The sequence below is a fragment of the Bombus affinis genome, chromosome 18 (genome assembly GCF_024516045.1).
Source record: "Bombus affinis isolate iyBomAffi1 chromosome 18, iyBomAffi1.2, whole genome shotgun sequence".
Taxonomy (NCBI): domain Eukaryota; kingdom Metazoa; phylum Arthropoda; class Insecta; order Hymenoptera; family Apidae; genus Bombus; species Bombus affinis.
This window is the reverse complement of record NC_066361.1, coordinates 3,274,399-3,293,343: the sequence shown is the minus strand read 5'-3', so window position 1 is coordinate 3,293,343 and position 18,945 is coordinate 3,274,399. Positions and strand designations below refer to the sequence as shown.

Sequence of the window (18,945 nt, the reverse complement as noted above, 5' to 3'; positions counted from 1 at the left end):
GGCCTCATAAATGTAACTGATGACATTGCCAGATACGTTTGACTCGTTTCGTCTTTTCAGTGCCGCTACCCATAGAAACATCGTTGATTTTGTGTTGATGAAAACGGCACGAGACCCCACTTACTTCTCCGCTCGTAAAAATCAAAAGAGCCCATTGAACTGGATTAACTTTTCGCGCCTTCCAACATCTGTCACGCTTACGGTCTTCTACTTTTACTGTTCTCTATTTTAGCAGACACTTTATTTTCATTTGATGATCGTCGTTTGATCGATGGATCTAGCTGTGCGATAGACGATAAATTAGTTTTCTATTACGTATAAGTGGTATTTACTGCGTGCAATAAGCACAAATATTATGTTGGCAACTAAATGATTGGGGATTTTGTCATTAAGTGGTATCGACAAAATCCGCAATCAGTTAGTTACCAACCCAATATGACGAATAAGTTGAAGAATGATATAACGAACGAATAAGATAAAATTGTTGGGACTGCGTGTTATCGAGAAATTGATTTTTAAACGATACGAAGGAAACTATTAGTTTTGAATGTCGGAATTGGAAATTTTATTGGACATCGATTAGACCGTAGTGTTACTAGAATTCTAAACAGTGGAAATTAAAAAATCACTATGTACCGCAGCATACTGTGGCGCCACCTCACAAATGAAATCTCAAACTAGACGAGATACATTAAGAATCTAATCGACGGATAGTAACGCTAACAATTCTTGAAAGATAAATGGAAGCAAGCAAATTACGAATGCGCGTACGTATACGACAAAGTACATACATACGTATTTACAAAATTATAACATTATCGATAAAAAGAAATATTTAATAATAAACCTACATACCAAGATTAATTCCCATTTTCTAAAATTACGAATTTCGAAATCTATGAGCACAACCTCTTTCAAATGTCTATTAAGTAAATAAATTTTTGCAATATTGGGAAACAAACGATTAGAAGAAATATCAATACGATTGTTTTATCCATCCCAAGATACGAAACTGTATCTTTACGGGATGACAACAATCGGAACAAAAGTAAGAGTAAGAAATAACATAAAATGTAGTAACAGAGGTATAAGATGAATCGTAAAATGCGGGTAATACCAGTGAACGGCATTTTGAACGCTACTAGCACCATCTACGATCACTTGGCGTTAACACCAAACAATGGCTGACACGGTCAAGCAGCACCGAAAGTTTCGCGAGCAGAAAGTATTTCAGTAAAGTGACGACAGATGGCCCGATATTCCTCGTCGTGTGGTCCGTGTGAAACGGTGCAAATTCTTTTCCGTTGATTTACGATCGAATTAAAACTGACAATTATTGTTATTGTACCGTCATATAAGGAGGTAACAGATAATAAATTCGACCGTAAAACGTTAAACTAGTGTGGTTGCGTTTTGTAAGGCTGGTTTAGTGCTGAGTCGCGTGCAACAGCGCTCGTTAAAACAGCCGTAAACCGACGTAACCGTCCGCGGTGTAGCTTGTCCCACGACGACCAATGTCTCGCGATCTTATGTCTGTGTCAGGAATTTTCATTTTAAAATATCCTTTTTGTCGCCATTGTCTATTTACAAGTTACGCTGTATCGTTGTGTTCTCACTTATTGCTGACATTATATTACCTCTAAACGTTGCAATAATAACTTCTTATGCAATTAGGAAACAGACATACAAATCATCGTAAAATACATGGACGAAATTTATGTAAACATTTAAAAGAAAGAATCGATTATTACGGTAAACGTTTTATAGTAGTCAATTTAAATTTACTGTTGATTTATTATACGTATATACCTTAAAGAACTGCTAGGAACATTTAGCGAAAAGCTGTCAATAAAGGCATTACTTGTCCATATCCAGTTTATTGTGATGTACACTGCAAGCTGCTATACAAATGATAATATATTACTGATTACTTGAAATTAATGACAAAACACATTTATCTATGCTTTATAAGATTAATTTAATATTTTACGATATCGATATTGAACCTTACCATGTGATCATTAGCCTCTGCGCATTTCACGAGGATTAGGATGCTTTACCGTTTAAGTATCGTCGATCTAGTTTGTGCATCGACCGTAAGAGCGGCTCAGTTACCGATTCCATGGGGATTACACGTTCCTCGGGATTACACATAAAGAATAATCTCAGGCATTCAACTGCAAGTGCAAATCAACGTTATCAAACCATTTATTTAATTATCGTTTGTAAATTTTCGTAAAGATAATAGCTTAAGCAATTTACATTCAAAATATTCGTAACTGCAGTTCCTAATGTTTCTGTCTCCATTACACTCCTTTCGTTAATCCTGCTCTTTAACAAAATCTAAAAAAATATATAAGATCTTTCTTGTACTGATTACTGATACGTTCCACAACAACGAAAGTAAAACATAACCTTAATTCCGTCACAATCGATCATAACTAGAAATGAATCAAAGGAGATTTTATAACACCGACGACAAAGGTGAGGTCAGTGAACTGTCGTAACTCTAGAATATAATTAACATTCCGAATCAGATAAAACAAACTAAGAAACAGATAAATAATAACTTAATATTTACCGACGTAACGTTGAAAAAGTTTGTTGACTAACGGAAGACAGAAAGCGTGAAAAGTCGAAACGGCGATCTTTTGGTCGCGGCTTCCGAAAAAGCAGCGGAAACGGCGCGGTGTGCAGTAGCGTCGGTTCGATTAGCCAAATATAGATTTACCGCCGGAAACAAATGCGGGGCTAAAAGGGACATCGCGGCTGCGGCTCGACCTCCCATGATTCCCTTTGAAAATCAATCCTGATTTATACGACACGGTCGCCGCGATTTCGTGGCCAAGAAAAAAATCCATATTTAAACCGTCGCCTGATTCGCGTTGTACCGTGTACTCAGCCAATCGTGGGATCGTAATGGCCACCGGTGAGGCAGGTTGAGTTCGTGGCGCCGTCACTAGATGTCGCCGTGATCGACGGTCGTAAATCGTCGCCAGACTCCCGCCCATTGCATGCGGGTAGGCGGTACCACGGCATTCCGTGACGTCAGCCGTGTCCCCACCAGTTCCCTCTGGCGGCTCGCCCCACTACTATCTTACCCCTACCATCGCTACTTTGTCTCGCTATTCTACCGTCGCTCTCCACCACCACCGCTACCACCGCTACCACCACTACCACATCGTGGCCCGTGGCGCTTTCGGCACTCTTCTTCCCCCACCCGCGCCGTTCACGTTCCGTTCACTGGCTTTCTACGTATATATGTAAGTAAGTACGTGAAATTCTCTCGGGTGGGCCAGCATCCCCGGTCATCTTCATAAATGCGAGTCGGCCGTTTGAAATGGTATCGAGGCTAATTCGAGCGGCGCTTATGCGATACAGTGTTTGTTTACTGTTTGCTAAAGCGGCCCGGATTAAATATAAAACAAAGTTGACAGAGCGTAGACGTCGCGCTAGACGGAGTGGCGCTAGCTGAAAGCGACGTCGTCCGACGGCCGCTCATCCTTTCTACGTACAGATCCCTCAAAAATATCACCTACGCGAACCGTATCGTTGTTCGCTCGGTTTACTTTAACCTCTCCATCCTCGATTCTCGTTTCCTACCTTTAACCAATTCTAATACCAAATTTTTTTATTTCTCCGATATAATTCGCGTGTCGTACGATATTCGACGAATTTGCTAACTTTTTACGATTTCGAGATTGCTACTGGAATATCGCTATATGGTTACGCGTTTCTGTCGTGCTTTGGCGAATGTGTACGTATAGTGAGCAGTATATGTGAAGACGGTTGTGCGCGTGTGCGCGTTAAATTGGTGCAGATCGGGGTTCTCGCGGCCGATTACAAGAACACAGACTCGGGTCGCGTGTTTTATCGGTGTACACGGCTCTTTCTGGCGTTGCTCGTCTATCTCTGTCGATGGTCGTTGTAAGTAGCTACATACATCGAGCGTGTGTATTCGCGAACGCAATATTCCCTGGTCAAATTGCGTGTTATAGGAATAGCGAAACGTATCCGTCTCCGGGGAAATGTAGACCTTTAGTCTGCACCGGCAGTTGGATTGCGTCTGTGGAGACGGTACGCCACTAAAAAGATCAATACACCATCGCGGCTCGCCTGTTCATCGGAATCTAGATGCCGCGAGTGCACGTTGCTCCCCGAACGCGAATGATATCGTCTGTCTGAATATCGTGCCGCGAATCGTCTCCCCTGTTTCCAACGTCTTCGATTTCACAGACTAAATACAGTTTCGTATCTCTAAATAAATAACAAATTACGTTTACTATTTTGCTATCTTTTTCTCCTTCGACCGAAGATATTCAGCCGTCTATTCGCCATAGTCCGAATAATATAATTTTACTGAAAAGACAGAAAACACGGAGAACTCGAGGTTTTCCAATGCACGTGGAAACAACGAAAAAATGCCGGATGGAACTTTAATTGAGAAAGCCGCTAATTTAATCGAACGATCACGAGCAGTGCGAAATAGTTGTACATCGATTTGCTTTTATCGTATCTTTTTACGATTCGCATCGTATCGATTTCAGATAAACAGACATCGATCGTTTTCGGGAAAAAAAGGAATATTCATCGCGGCCGTATATCTTCCGATCGGACGAGCTTGAATTATCCTTGACAATATTTCGAGATACAGGAGATTTATGGAAGATAACTGCGACAATTCATTGGTTCTCGCTTCGATACTTCGTTAGTGTGTTTCCGATCCTCGAAGATATACGTATATCCGATATAAGCGGCTTATTTGCCAAACAGTTTGGCTTGACAAAGCAAACGGCAGAGGTAATGGATGAAATTTTACAAAATAAGCATCGATCGAGCGTTTCGGCGACTAAAACCTCCGACATTTCCAAAATTTCGAAAAGTGGAGTTACAATCACTTTGGCCCGTATGAAACGGCTCGTAAGTCGGAATAAAGACGGCGAAATTTCGAGAACATGGCGATAAGCAAATTTCCTGAGAAATTGCCGGTCGTGACAACTAGTGCCAAAACGTTGTCGAACGACGCACAGACGCTGTGTCGGTCGTCTGAGAAACGCCGGGGGGTAAAAGAGGAGAGATAAGTTCGACGCTGCAAAACATTTCTATCCGTGGCTGGCTCGGTTCCGCTGAAGAATCCCGAACGATCAGAATCACGACGGTGCTCTTCCCATTGTTTCCAGAAATATTTGTGTGTTTACTACGAAAGTAATGCTCCTTTCTTAACTCCCACCCCTTATCTGCCGCGGTATGACCGAACTTAGCCGACGTGTTATCGCGGCCGCAGCTTCAAGATAGAAATCTGCACGCCGGTCGAATCTATGAAAATTATCCCGCCGCTTCTCCTTCTTTCTTTATCGCCACGCTGATAAATCGTTCTAAACAGTTCGATTTACGCGTTCCTCGTTCGACTCATTAACTCTTCAACGCATCAACTTCTCCCCCAATTTATTAGCGGCAATGATTAATGGACCAAGCGGGGATTTTTTAGAAACACACCAAGTTTTGTAACGATTAGGTGTCTTTTAGATGCTTTATAGATTAATAGATCAAGCAGAGATTTTTTAGAAACACAACGAGTTTTATAATGATTAAGTGTGTTCTAAATGCTTTACAATAAATTAATAGAGCAAACAGAGATTTTTTAGAAACACAGCAAGTTTTATAATGATTAAGTGTTTTTTAGATGTTTTATAGATTAATAGATCAAGCAGAGATTTTTTAGAAACACAACGAGTTTTATAATGATCAAGTGTGTTCTAAATGCTTTATAATAGATTAATAGAGCAAACAGAGATTTTTTAGAAATAGACCGAGTTTTATAATGATTAAGTGTGTTCTAAATGCTTTACAATAAATTAATAGAGTAAGCAGAGATTTTTTAGAAGCACAGCAAGTTTTATAATGATTAAGTATGTTCTAGATCTTATATAGATTAATAGAGCAAGCAGAGATTTTTTAGAAGCACAGCAAGTTTTATAACGACTAGGTGTTTTTTAGATGCTTTATAGATTAATAGAGCAAGCAGAGATTTTTTAGAAGCACAGCAAGTTTTATAACGACTAGGTGTTTTTTAGATGCTTTATAGATTAATAGATCAAGCAGAGATTTTTTAGAAGCACAGCAAGTTTTATAATGATTCAGTGTGTTCTAAATGCTTTACAATAAATTAATAGAGCAAACAGAGATTTTTTAGAAACACAGCAAGTTTTATAATGATTAAGTGTTTTTTAGATGTTTTATAGATTAATAGATCAAGCAGAGATTTTTTTAGAAACGAGTTTTATAATGATTAAGTGTGTTCTAAATGCTTTATAATAGATTAATAGAGCAAACAGAGATTTTTTAGAAATAGACCAAGTTTTATAATGATTAAGTGTGTTCTAAATGCTTTACAATAAATTAATAGAGTAAGCAGAGATTTTTTAGAAGTACAGCAAGTTTTATAATGATTAAATATGTTCTAGATCTTATATAGATTAATAGAGCAAGGAGAGATTTTTTAGAAGCACAGCAAGTTTTATAACGATTAGGTGTTTTTTAGATGCTTTATAATAGATTAATAGATCAAGCAAGGATTTTTTAGAAACACAGCAAGTTTTATAATGATTAAGTGTTTTTTAGATGTTTTATAGATTAATAGATTAAGCAGAGATTTTTTAGAAGCACAGCAAGCTTTATAATGATTAAGTGTGTTCTAAATGCTTTACAATAAATTAATAGAGCAAACAGATTTTTTAGAAGCACAGCAAGTTTTATAATGATCAAGTATGTTCTAGATCTTATATAAATTAATAGAGTAAGCAGAGATTTTTTAGAAGCACAGCAAGTTTTATAACGATTAGGTGCTTTTTAAATGTTTTATAGATCAAGCAGGAATTTTTTAGAAACACACCGAGTTTTATAAAGATTAAATATGTTCTAAATGCTTCATAATAGATTAATAGAGCAAACAGAGATTTTTTAGAAACCCACCAAGTTTTATAAAGATTAAGTATATTCCAGATGCTTTATATTTCAATATTTTGGACGTCGCGAGCTCTCTTACGTTTACGTTTTACTTGAAGGTTTTCATAAATGCATAAAATGCACATTGATCCGTTAGTCCCTCTAAAAATTCCTCTTCTTTTCTTTTTCCTTCTCTATTGAAATTTAACTTGATCCCGAGACTAGATTATACATTTTATTACTTGTAGGTAAATACCTAACACTTTTTCACTATCTCGATTATGCATCAAGAAAGCAATGGAATAATTGCTTATAGCAATTTTAAAATCCCCACATTTCCAACAAAATACGAAATACGTCTACATCGGAAGCTTATCAAGAAGCAACCTGAGCGTTAAACTCTTACTACGTCGAGTAACTCCAATTATCGAAGAACTACAATCTTCCCAAGTAAAAATACAAAGAACGACGAAAGATTTCACGAATCTTCGCCTAAATTTTCCCGACGTACATTTTTCACAGAAACGATACAAACTTGACTGACTGGGACGCGTGGCTTGTTCGTTAGAACACGATGACGCTAAGCGTTACGATTCAAATATAATACAAAGCTAACACGCGATGGACCAAATCAAACTTTTTACGTTGCCGCGGTGGCGAGACCAAACCTTTTTCTCGTCGGCCCAGTGAAATACGTTAGACGATCGCTTTTTAGGAGTCGACGAGCGTGTTCACAGTTTGTTAATCTGCGTGCGTGTGTACGCCGTATTAACGTTAACAGAGTTTGAACGGGTGCGTGCCGATGCCGGCGTCCATGTGACCGTTTTACACATGTAACTCCATACAATGGCCATAAATGGTATCAACAAGTGGATGCTTAAGTGCCATTATGAAACGTTGATTATGAGCGCAAACTGTATTACGTATTATTTGCGGCCGCATTAAGATACCGAGCGTGTCTTCGCGCGATTATCGTCCCGCCGTTTGTTTTATAATCAAATAAAAAAGAAGAAAGAGCAAGACAGAGGTAGAAGGAAGAAGAAAGACGAGAAACACGATGGTATCGCAAAGACGAGAAAAGATTCTAAACAGAGGGAGGCCGTCGTAACGAAACTGTTGAACTTCTCGGGCTGATGCGTCCTCACTATGTACGTACGCTCGCTCCGTAATTGTTGTTCCGAATCGTTTGGAAAATGAAGCCGCGTTAAATGACCGTTTTCATTATGGAACACAGGGTGCACCATCCGTGATTCCGTTATCTAAACATCTGCCTTACAACGAGTCATTTTTCTTCTTGCTATTATCGCTCGTCCAATGTCCACGCTTTAAATATCGAAAGGCTAATTGCCACTTTGCTTGTGTTTTAATAGCAACACGTTACAGCGGTGTATATGGAGAACGTAAACAAAGGGAAATAAAGACGTAACGTTTGAATTATACGAAAATAAATTGGTGTAGCGTCGAACTACTAGCGTCGAAAGCGGAAAAGTACGTAAGAAAGTATATTATATACAGAGAAGACACGACGCGTTAATTGGCCAACGATTGGCTCGATCGAGCTTCTCTGGAATCGTATTAAACACAAGTATATTCTATCCAGTCAAGGTTCTTCGACAAATATCCTAAGAGCGTCGTCGATCAATGAAGAAATCACTTGGATCGCTTATTAGCGTCGGATGATTAAATTAAACCAATCAACGTCGATGGAATTAGAAACGAATATTCACGCTCGACGTATCGAATCGTTCGTATCTCACTCGTACATTTCCTAATAATAATTATCCACTGACAAGTAGAAATTCTCGCGAGACGAGTAGCCGAGCTGCGTTACGTCTCTCGATGGTCGAAACATCATTTGATATCTATATGTACGTACTCCTCTAGCTTCGAAATAATCGCGTCTGGCTAACCGGCTTCATTCACCATCGCTAACAAGCCTCGAATCGATCTTCGATCGCGGCAGCTAAATATTTATGATTCGTGAAAGGACAGCGACCGATGGCTCGGCTTGCGTTCAATCCACCAATAGATCATCATCGTTACACCGTTGACCTACGGGGATGAGTTCCACTCTCGCGGGATACCGATCGTAATCCTGCAAACCTCCTTTCCTCGTCTCGTTCGATTTCGTAAGGCGAAAACGGTTCCGTTAATTGAACGGTCGTGGTTAATTACGGTTGGCTGGCGATTTTTCCGTCGCGAACGAGCCGCTGACTTTCTAGTTTTGGCTAGCCGGCCTGTTCACGCATGAATAATACAAAAGTTACGCTCACCGAACTAACGATCCGCCGCGGTTCAGATTGAAGATGAAATTAATAAAAATTGACGTTTTAAAAATTTGCCGAGTCGGACCGTGCATATTTATACGCTAATTGCCGCAGCAAATATCTACATACCACGTACGATGCTTGATACGGAACAGATTAATAGTACGAGATACGATTCTATTACTAATACGCGTTTACATAATTATCTTATCCGTGATGTAATTGGAAAAATATGTAAAGCTAAGCATCTGTCACTATTCGCGACTCCTCTATCTTTTACAGCCATTTGGCCGACAATTTCGCCATTCCCTCGCCAAGCTGTTCCTTTACTGGCAACCAACAACGTTACACCGTGTACCCTGCAATTCAGAGGTACCTCGTAACGCAATACGAGTGCATAAGTCGTGGCTTGCGAGTACGTACCGTTTATTTCTCTAGGCCAAACGACACTGTTCAAATAACCAACGCTCCACCATATCATCAACGATCGTCGTGTTACAAAGTTTCAGCCGTCATTGGACCACCTCGCGCGAAACGCGTCTGCAACCATACGAACGTACTCCTCTTTGACAAACGGCGCGCGAAAGGAAGACGAAATGGTATGGTAAGAGAAAGCGGAAACGTTACGTGTCAACGGTTCGCGATCGTTCGCGTGGACGCGTTGTCCCGTAATTCGGGACACGTTCACGTAATCTGGCCCCGTGCAATTTACTCGACTCGGCCAATTACACGGCGAAGAATTTCCGACAGAGGGACGCCTCGACTTCGTGACACGCTTGTGCCCCACGATACAGTTTCGTTACAGCCGATCCACCACTTCTGTCTGTCCCGTCTCGTATCTGGCAGGCCTAACGTTCTCGTGAAAGAACTACCCGAAGAGCAAAGCAGAGGAGAAAATAACGAGCGCGATGAAGAGGCCAATCTCTTCCTTTCGTTCGATACTTTTATATTTCTGACGTTCGTCTGGCAAACGTCAAACGGGACGAAGAGCGTGGTCGCGAGAGTTTTGCCGGACCAATGTCTGCACAGCGTTCGGGCAGGACCTTCGTGGATGGTCCTTAAGAATATGCGTTTGGCGCCCTACAACCCGAGAATTCGAGCACGCACTTCAACGAATCGTGATTTACTGCCAAGCCCTGTTCCGAACATGGCGCAGACAATGCCGAGGTACGCGTATTCGTTCGAAGAACCGAGAGGCGGTGCAGCGGTGGTCCTTGGGAAAGCTTGGACGCCGTGACCCGTAGTTCGAGACTCGAGTCGTCGTGCATCTGTATGGCGGAGCTGGCGAAACGATGAAGCGTTTGAAGTTCCGTTTTAGGATAACGATATAGGAAAACGGAATATGCAAGAAAGTAGAAAAGATAACGTTCGTTGTACTATGAACAGCAGTTCCCTGTGAGAAACGTCACGATAAATTAACTTGCTAACGTCCTTCGAGATAGACACAGCTGGTAGTGATATAAAAATGGAGAGAAATATTAGAGGAACATGCTAGATAGGTTGCACTTTATCGAGATAATAATTAAGGGATGAAATATTTGGTTTACCTTGAGAGGCAAGCGCATACGTAAAACTAATTCGACCTAGAAAGAGTTGACTCGTGTGATCAATTTTGAGACGCGTATTGATTCCTGAGGAAGGAGTTTCGACGGCAACCGTATTCCTTCTGTGATCTTCGTATTACGTCAAACAAGAAACATCGCGTAATATTTCACTCGTAATTTAAATTACAGCTGGCGATCTCTCGGATCGCTGCTGCGATCACGTTGCACTTTCACCCGTATCTCACGATCACTATTCTTTTATGGGAATCTTTATTTACACGATGCAACACACAATTATGCAGCAAGTACTCCGCAGAGAATACACGGCGCACTCGCGAAACGGAGAACGTCGTGCCAAGTCGTTTAGAAAACACGAACTGCTTAAAAGTCTCGAAACGATTAACCCGGGGCCGACAGGACGAGGAGAAACTTTTCACAATCAAGATAGCCCGTTGACGGAAGGGAAGGTTTCCGTCATTGGCCAAAAAATATTCCCTTGTGAAACCTGGAGACCCGGCAGCCGCGCTGGAAAAGGAAAGTCAGCCGAGATCAAAGAGCTTTCTTTAACCCTGTCTTTTTAAAAATGTGAAATTTTTATGGCCACACTTTCGCACCGCACTTCCAGTTGCCATCGACTTTCTCGAGCCTCGGATACTGCCGTAGGGGACGAGTCGAATTGTTTCTAGGGCTGCTTCGCACGCTTTCTTTCGTGATTTCTTTTCACAAATATTTCTTCATTTTTTTCTTCCTTTTTCTTTTTTTTGATCTTTACCTTCTTCGCAAAAGTTGGGAAAGCCAGGAAACGTACGGCGCGTGGTTATTTCGTAGGAAAAGAATCGCGAGTCTCGGAGTTATGCCTGAACGAGATACGCGTGCCCAAACTGAACAACTGCTATTAATAAATACATATGTTTTATATTTAGTATTTTGTAATATTCTTCGCGTATTCTTGAAACAAAATGAAAAGAAATAGCGGGTAATATTGTAAAAATGACATATGATATGTACATTACGAGTATTTATGCAAATGTTATTTCTATAAATACAAGTAAGAAACGGAACCTAAAGAGAAATTTATTTCGCCGATTAAATTTTATAACGAATGCTATATCTAATTTGGATATTTCGCATATTTTCGAATATTATGTATATTTCGTACATTTTTACATCTTTATGAGTAAATATCCGAGGTCTACACGTGAGTCGTTCAGTAGCCAGGTTGATTAACTCCATAAATTAAAGGGCACTGAAATACGATGATGTTAAAAACACGGAGTTTCTTCAATTAACCTTGGAATTTACTAGTGTTTATGTCATCTTCTTACGATAAATGAACTTGGTAGTGAAAAAGACGCGTAATAATAAAAGACGTCGCAAAAGTCGAATCGATCCAACTCCACTTTTTATCAATTTGCTCGTTCGTTTCTTCTCGGTTTGGTGCAACAATGTATAGAAATATTAAGGAATATTAAATATTACACGATCTATATTAACATAGCAATCGCGATTGCCAAGTTTCCTTTACCTTTCCCCTGATATCGAACGATATTTAACCCAAACAATGGTAAACGCCATTACGTTAAAAACGCGACACGAGCAATCAGAAGCTACGCTAGGAAAAATTCGCCGATAATCATCGATACGATAAGATTTGTGGGTACGAGTGGCAGAGATAAAGAGAGAAGGAAAGTGAGGCCGGCGTAAAGCGACTTAACTGGCTGCGGAAAGCGGCGGTCTACGTTAAGTAAATAACGTAGGAGCGCGATAAATTCCGTTTACACGGCCAATATGTATCGATGATCGTTCCGCGGCATTCGGCGTTAAATTGAAATCCGTATTTAGGTGACTATTATAGCCATTAAGTGGGAACGTTAACGCGGCTATTTACGCGACGATCAGAAATCGTTAAGGGACGGTCGTCGCGCTTCTTCCTTCGATCTTTGCGATCGAACAAACGGAGCACGCGGCTCCGCGTTTCTTTCCGCGAGCGACCCCCTGAATCGCGCGATTTGCATCGCCGCCGGCTCCAACCGTCCATAAACACCAAAAAGATACGATCTCAATTAGTCCCGGACCGAAAACGTTGCGGAGAAACACGGCGAATACGGAGCCGCGATAACAACTGTCGGAGACGCGACGCGAGTTCCACGTACCCCGCGATTTCTCCACTCCCTTGAATTATACTCGGTCCCCGAACTGTGAGTAATTCTCCGAAACTGCGGGTAGAATGCCTCTCTCGGGCCTGCGACTTCTTTCTCGTGGAATTAACGACTGAACTGGGCTTTTAGGCGCGGCCTTAAACGCTACCTCCGTACATCTGTTAACGCGTCTAATCGAAGTAGAGTAACTAGGCGAGTGATACGATTGCGAGGGAGTGATACATGCGTTGAAAGTAAACGATACAATTCTGCTTATTTCTATGGATACAACGAAAGGAATGGCATTCGTGTTACCTGTCAAACATTATAACCAGTACTCCACTTTGTATCGTTCCACTGTATGTACGTTGTGCATTTTATACATTTTTGCCTCTTTGTATTTTGGATAAATGCGTAGGAATAGTCTACCTATGAGTAGTTTCAGTATTTTGATCGATTTGTATCGATTTCTGTATGTATCGTCGGTTTATTAAATGAATGACAGGACTAAGAAAAGTCCTAAAGCGATCGTGAAAAATAAGAACGTAGAACCAAATTCAGGGGTTGATACACTATCCTCTCAGACGATACAACATTTTTGGACACATATATTTTAATATACCAAAATTTCCAACGAATTTCCTGAAAATCTCCGAAAGCTACAAGGAACTGGAGAATGGTCGAACAACGCAATTATCAAAAGAATTCTAACATGTGTTCTCACATATCGTTTGAGATTCTCGGCGCGCAGCAGTTTCAGGATCTTAGATCACGGACTCGACAGTGTCCAAAACAGGGAATTCAGGTACAACGTGAAGATGGTGGATGAAAGGAGAGTGCAAAAGGTCGTGAACGCGGCTGCGGCTCGAACGCGATAAACAAGCGCGATTCGTAGAAACTGCAGCGCGTGCAGAACGGTCGCACGCAGCACGGAACAGAGCGTTTCAATGCGCGAACAGAGCCGAGGTCAGCGTACGTCTTCGTACGAAGTGCGTGAAGACGATAACGAAGACCGCGGTGTTTCGAGTGCGTGTTTGAGATAAGCGAGAGGAACGGTCGGCGATAATAAACCTGTCCACGTGAAACAACCGTGAGGATGAAGCTGTGCTTCGTCTTTTTTCTAACCTTCGATCCTCGAATGAGTAATCTTCGCGAACAGACGTGACACAACGCGAAACACAGATTAGACATTTTTACCGTTTGCCTTGTATCTTAAAGAGCGCGTGGTTTTGCCGTCCGAGGGATTTCCTATAAATTCTTGTTCGGATTAGCCGATAACTTGAAATTTGAAAAAGGTCACTCGAAAATTAGAACTTGGCTGATCTACTTAAACGAGATTTAAGCGTCAGACACGCGGGCGATAAATGAAAATACGTTTCTCCAATGTGTTGTACAAGCTTCTCACACTAGTAGAAAATCCGTGGTTAACCGAGATCGTGTATGTGTATAGACCTACGCATCTAAAATAAAAGAATTCCCATCTTACGGATCGAACTTTGATTACTCTATCGAACGATGGAGCAACAATACTGGCTAACCGAGCCGTAGAAACGATAAGTAGCTACTAGTTTCTTGATTTACCGCCTTCGATAATAATCGGAACATCGAGCAACGCGTAATAACATCGCTGCAACTTCTGAACAAATGCTCTCTCTGATTTCGTCCTCTCAATCGTTACTATATAATAGGCCGTACACTGTTCGCTATTACGCGTAATAAGCAGCGAACGTTAGTCACTGATTTCACGTACAATGCAAGAATCAGCACCGTTTACGGTAATCCTGCCACGCCCTGCGTGTAACACGGTTAGCAGCATTCCGATCCGTAAAAGGAGTGCCGCGAATCGTTTCCCATCCCGAAGCGTCCATGGGAGGCTGGCTGAGAAGGCGAAAAATCGCCAGGCGTATTCCGAGCAGACGCGTAATTCGGAGGCGCATGGGACGAGCATCTCGAGGTGTCATCCAGTCGCTCTCATCCTTTTCAACGTTTTGATAAAAGTTCCTCCAAGGATCTCGCGCCATTCACCGTGCTTCTTGCTCGTAGCGTTTCGATGCCGGAGCACCCCTAAACTGCTCGCTCGACTGGTCTACCGCTTTTCTTCCTCTCGCAGCTATCCGGTCGACGAAACCAATAACTAAGGGAAGGAAAAACGGGATGGAAGTCTCGCACGCCCGGAGCATATATATTTTCGCAGCGACGTGGATATACGAGCAGTCACGAGCGTGGCAACGTGTGCGTAACGCTAGGTACACGCACGTACCAGAAGCCCTAACCCCACGAATTAATATTCCATCCGCGTGGCTTACACCAGTCTCGCAGATTGCCAATGCCGTTGCTCCCCGAGAGAACAGGCACGACCCTCTCTGGAAACACCGGGATAGGGACAAAGAGCCCGCGGATAGCGCAGGATCCGTTTCATTCGGCTACGGGAACAATGCCGGTCCGGCCCGTTCTCCACCGTGGAAAATAAGATTCCAGGACGCGCAATACTCGCGACTGATCCGATGAGTTACCGCTCTCGGCGTTCCACGATATTCCTCGGGCTAAACGAGATTTCGTTTGCTCGTTGTCGCGGTCGTTGGATATCGAAAGGGGACGTTGACGTACGTTTTCGAACGCGTCTTGAACGAGTTGGCAAATTTCTTGGCATTTACAAACTGGTATTCAAGGATAGATTGCGAGAGCTTGGAAATATCAACATCGCAGACGTCGAAGGAAACTTGATATTCCGTGTCATTTGATTTTTCTTATTCCTCGTATAATTTAACTTGTTTGTTTTCTGTTTTTGCGTTATTATTAATTTAATAGAAACGTTTAATAGAAATGAAATGCAAACGTGGATCGATCGCGCGGAAGAATGACGTTATTAAATCTGTGTAAAATATACATGTAAATACGCATATTTTGTTAGATCGTAATACGGCGTCCTTCATCTTGTCCTTTATAGGATTGCATATGTAAGAGCTTTATGCTACCCCTCCAGGAAAACTCGAAGGGATTTAAATCGCGTGAATGCGAGGGTCTTTTCTATGACTTTCTTTTCATCCGTCCATTGATGCTGCTAAACATTCTATTATTCGACGTATTTCATACGCGAATCCCTATACATCAATCTATAGCGCACAATTCGTGTCACTGGACGACGAAATCTTCGATTTAGCAAAAATAAACATCTTAACAATTATCAGTAAGCAATTTAACACGAATAGTTTTTAACTTTCACAGCCTATTAATCCTTACAATTTGTGCAACTTTCGCGTTGCTTCCGCGAGCCAAGAGATTAACAAACTTGACCGCCAAATTCAACAAAACTGTAAATTGCGAGTTTTATTTCTATCGACTTAGCCTTCTCATCGGTCGCGACTAAAATCCCAATTCGACAAAATCAACTAATAATTCTGACCAATAGATAATTAACGCAAATAGTTTGTAACTCACGCAACTTCTATTCGGCCTTACAATCTTTGCAACTTTTGCGTTGCTTCCACGAGCCAAGAGATTAACAAACTTGACCGCCGAATTCAACAAAACTGTAAATTGCGAGTTTTATTTCTATCGACTTAGCCTTCTCATCGGTCGCGACTAAAATTCCAATTCGACAAAATCAACTAATAATTCTCACCAATAGATAATTAACGCAAATAGTTTGTAACTCACGCAACTTCTATTCGGCCTTACAATCCTTGCAACTTTTGCGTTGCTTCCACGAGCCAAGAGATTAACAAACTTGACCGCCAAATTCAACAAAACTGTAAATTGCGAGTTTTATTTCTATCGACTTAGCCTTCTCATCGGTCGCGACTAAAATCCCAATTCGACAAAATCAACTAATAATTCTCACCAATAGATAATTAACGCATATAGTTTGTAACTCACGCAACTTCTATTCGGCCTTACAATCTTTGCAACTTCTGCGTTGATTCCGCGAGCCAAGAGATTAACAAGGTTTTCCCTCATGCGCAACGAGAACCGGCAACTAAATTTTCCAAACGTCTTCCGTAAATTGCGCGTTTTATTAATTCAGCTTCCTCGTCGGTCGCGACACTCTTAATTGCTCCTTACATTAAACAGGCTTTTTCATCCGTCCGGCTAGGCAAGAATTTATACGTGGGGCCCAGTCACGTCCGTAAATCCTGGCAATCGTGCGGTGCTCGATATATCCAGGCGATAAGGGTGGGTGTCAACGCATGTTCAGCCATTCGTTTCAGCCGGTGCGTACGAACTGGCCCGTTAAACGTAGGATACACTGTTGACGAGATACGGATAATTGGAAATGGGGAATTATACGCGGCGATAGGTGAACGCGAGCCTAGCTTCGCCGGCACAAGGATAATGAGCGTTTCGCGCATTCCATAGAACCTGTTCGCGGAAAATTATAATTCGATATAATTAGCAATGATTTTCGTTTTCCACGTAGTTGCCGGTATTTTTATTATATTTGTTTCTGTCGGCTGAATCGGTTCTCCGTTAGACAATTTTCCAAGGATCCCGTTTCAACGAAGTAATCGATATTTTACTCGTGCCGCGGATGCTCGACCAGAAAGTAAAATTACCGTGAATAATTCTTTTTTGCCATGATTCGTTCGAATGCGATCGCACGGTGCAAACATCGGCAAATGGAGATGGTTTCTTTCCGATCGGTTAAATTCGCGTTTTAATGATTGAGTTGCAAGGGGTAAAGTACCGAGTAGTTTGATGTCTGATATTTTCAATGAAATTCACGTAATCTTTTTACATCTTTACAGGTATGATTTTTGTCTTAATTCCTCGTAGAACCATCCCACGCTGCGGTAGAAGTTCGTTCGTATAAATATGAATTTTAGTTTATGACAAAGGACGAAGATTTTTGAAGAAAAACCTAATAGGAGCAGACGTCGAGACAGGTAGATCGAAGCGGCAACGATTCATTAAAATAAACGGTGTGCTACTCTGCTTTGAGCTTTCGTTTCTACCAGTGAAAAGTGGTTTCGTATAATCGCTCGAAAATCACAGTCTCGCGTTACACGAATTCAAAGATTTACCAGGAACGTTGCTTCACTGTAATCGACCTTTCGTTCTCCAGGTTGCTGGTGAACCGTAGCGCGACGACAAAAACGTTTACACGCAATTATATGGCGTTTACGAGTTCTTCATCGACGATACTCGAAGGCCGTAAATTTTTCGAACCACCGCTGCACGTTACACGCCGAGTTGTACACGGTAATTTTACGGTTGTTTTCGTACTGTTCGCGTCCATCCACCGTTTTTAACGACACCTGAACAACCTTTCGTTCAAGATGGCCAGACTTCCGCTTATTCCGGGTCCGAAACTCGCACACCTCACGATGCAAAAAGGAAGAACCCGGAAAGTTGCGCGATGTTGCATCGCCATTGTTTCGACAGCGGCTGCAAACGAAATTGCATCGTATCTGCTGTGTATCGCAACCTATCGTTTTCGGCGCTCTGTTTCAAATCGCTTTGTGTTACGTCGTTTTATAGAAAGCTTTTAACGTGATCAGAAAATAAGCTTCGAAGAAATAGAAGTATAAAACTGTTGGTAATCCTCGTGGGTTGCGGTGCAGGATAGTGTGAAAACATGCAAATCGATAAGCTTCGTTTGACCTCCGTTTACGGCTAGTTTTTATTATAATTAAAACGTGCTTTCTCTATATTAAATACTAATTACACGTGACTACGAATTAATAGACGAATGTAATGGGTTGTATATGAAAAATGTTTACATAAACTTTTGTTGTACATCGGTTTGTCAAACATAATTTAATAAAAAATAGTAATAAAACGTTACACAATCGACATTAGGATTTCGTTCATTGGCGACTGAGCCATTCAAATCTCTCACCCTCGACACGATCAACTTTTTAATTAATTTACTGACGTTGTTATTATTTCCGGATGATCGAGAAAGAAGGAGATAAAAGTTCTCAAAAGTCGGACCGTGCAGATCGAACAATGGTACCTACGAGTTAAGGACAGTGAATGGACACGAGGATTGTGAGTGAGGTAAATGGGTGACTGTCGCATCGGAGGAGAACCTGGGGAACCATGGCGTAT

At 41.4% G+C, this 18,945-nt stretch overlaps 1 protein-coding gene and 1 long non-coding RNA gene across 7 annotated transcripts in view; one reads left to right on the top strand and one right to left on the bottom strand.

Moving 5' to 3' along the window:
- The window catches only part of LOC126926628 (homeotic protein ultrabithorax), a 284,928-nt gene that overhangs the window by 217,483 nt on the left and 48,500 nt on the right, over positions 1 to 18,945 (bottom strand). For 2 of the 6 annotated variants that reach the window (XR_007714685.1, XR_007714686.1), the window contains exons 1-4: positions 2,582 to 4,309; positions 2,263 to 2,509; positions 2,012 to 2,177; positions 1,810 to 1,901 (exon numbers count right to left, since the gene is read on the bottom strand). The gene's annotated coding sequence lies outside the window, so the exon portion shown is untranslated. Of the gene's footprint in view, positions 1 to 1,696; positions 1,902 to 2,011; positions 2,178 to 2,262; positions 2,510 to 2,581; positions 4,310 to 18,945 lie in introns of those variants that run through there. The other 4 variants (XR_007714690.1, XR_007714689.1, XR_007714688.1 and 1 more) reach the window with 3 other exon arrangements.
- On the top strand, positions 3,146 to 18,687 carry LOC126926743 (uncharacterized). The gene is made up of 2 exons (XR_007714837.1): positions 3,146 to 3,263; positions 17,957 to 18,687. It is a non-coding gene; the product is annotated as an uncharacterized LOC126926743 (long non-coding RNA).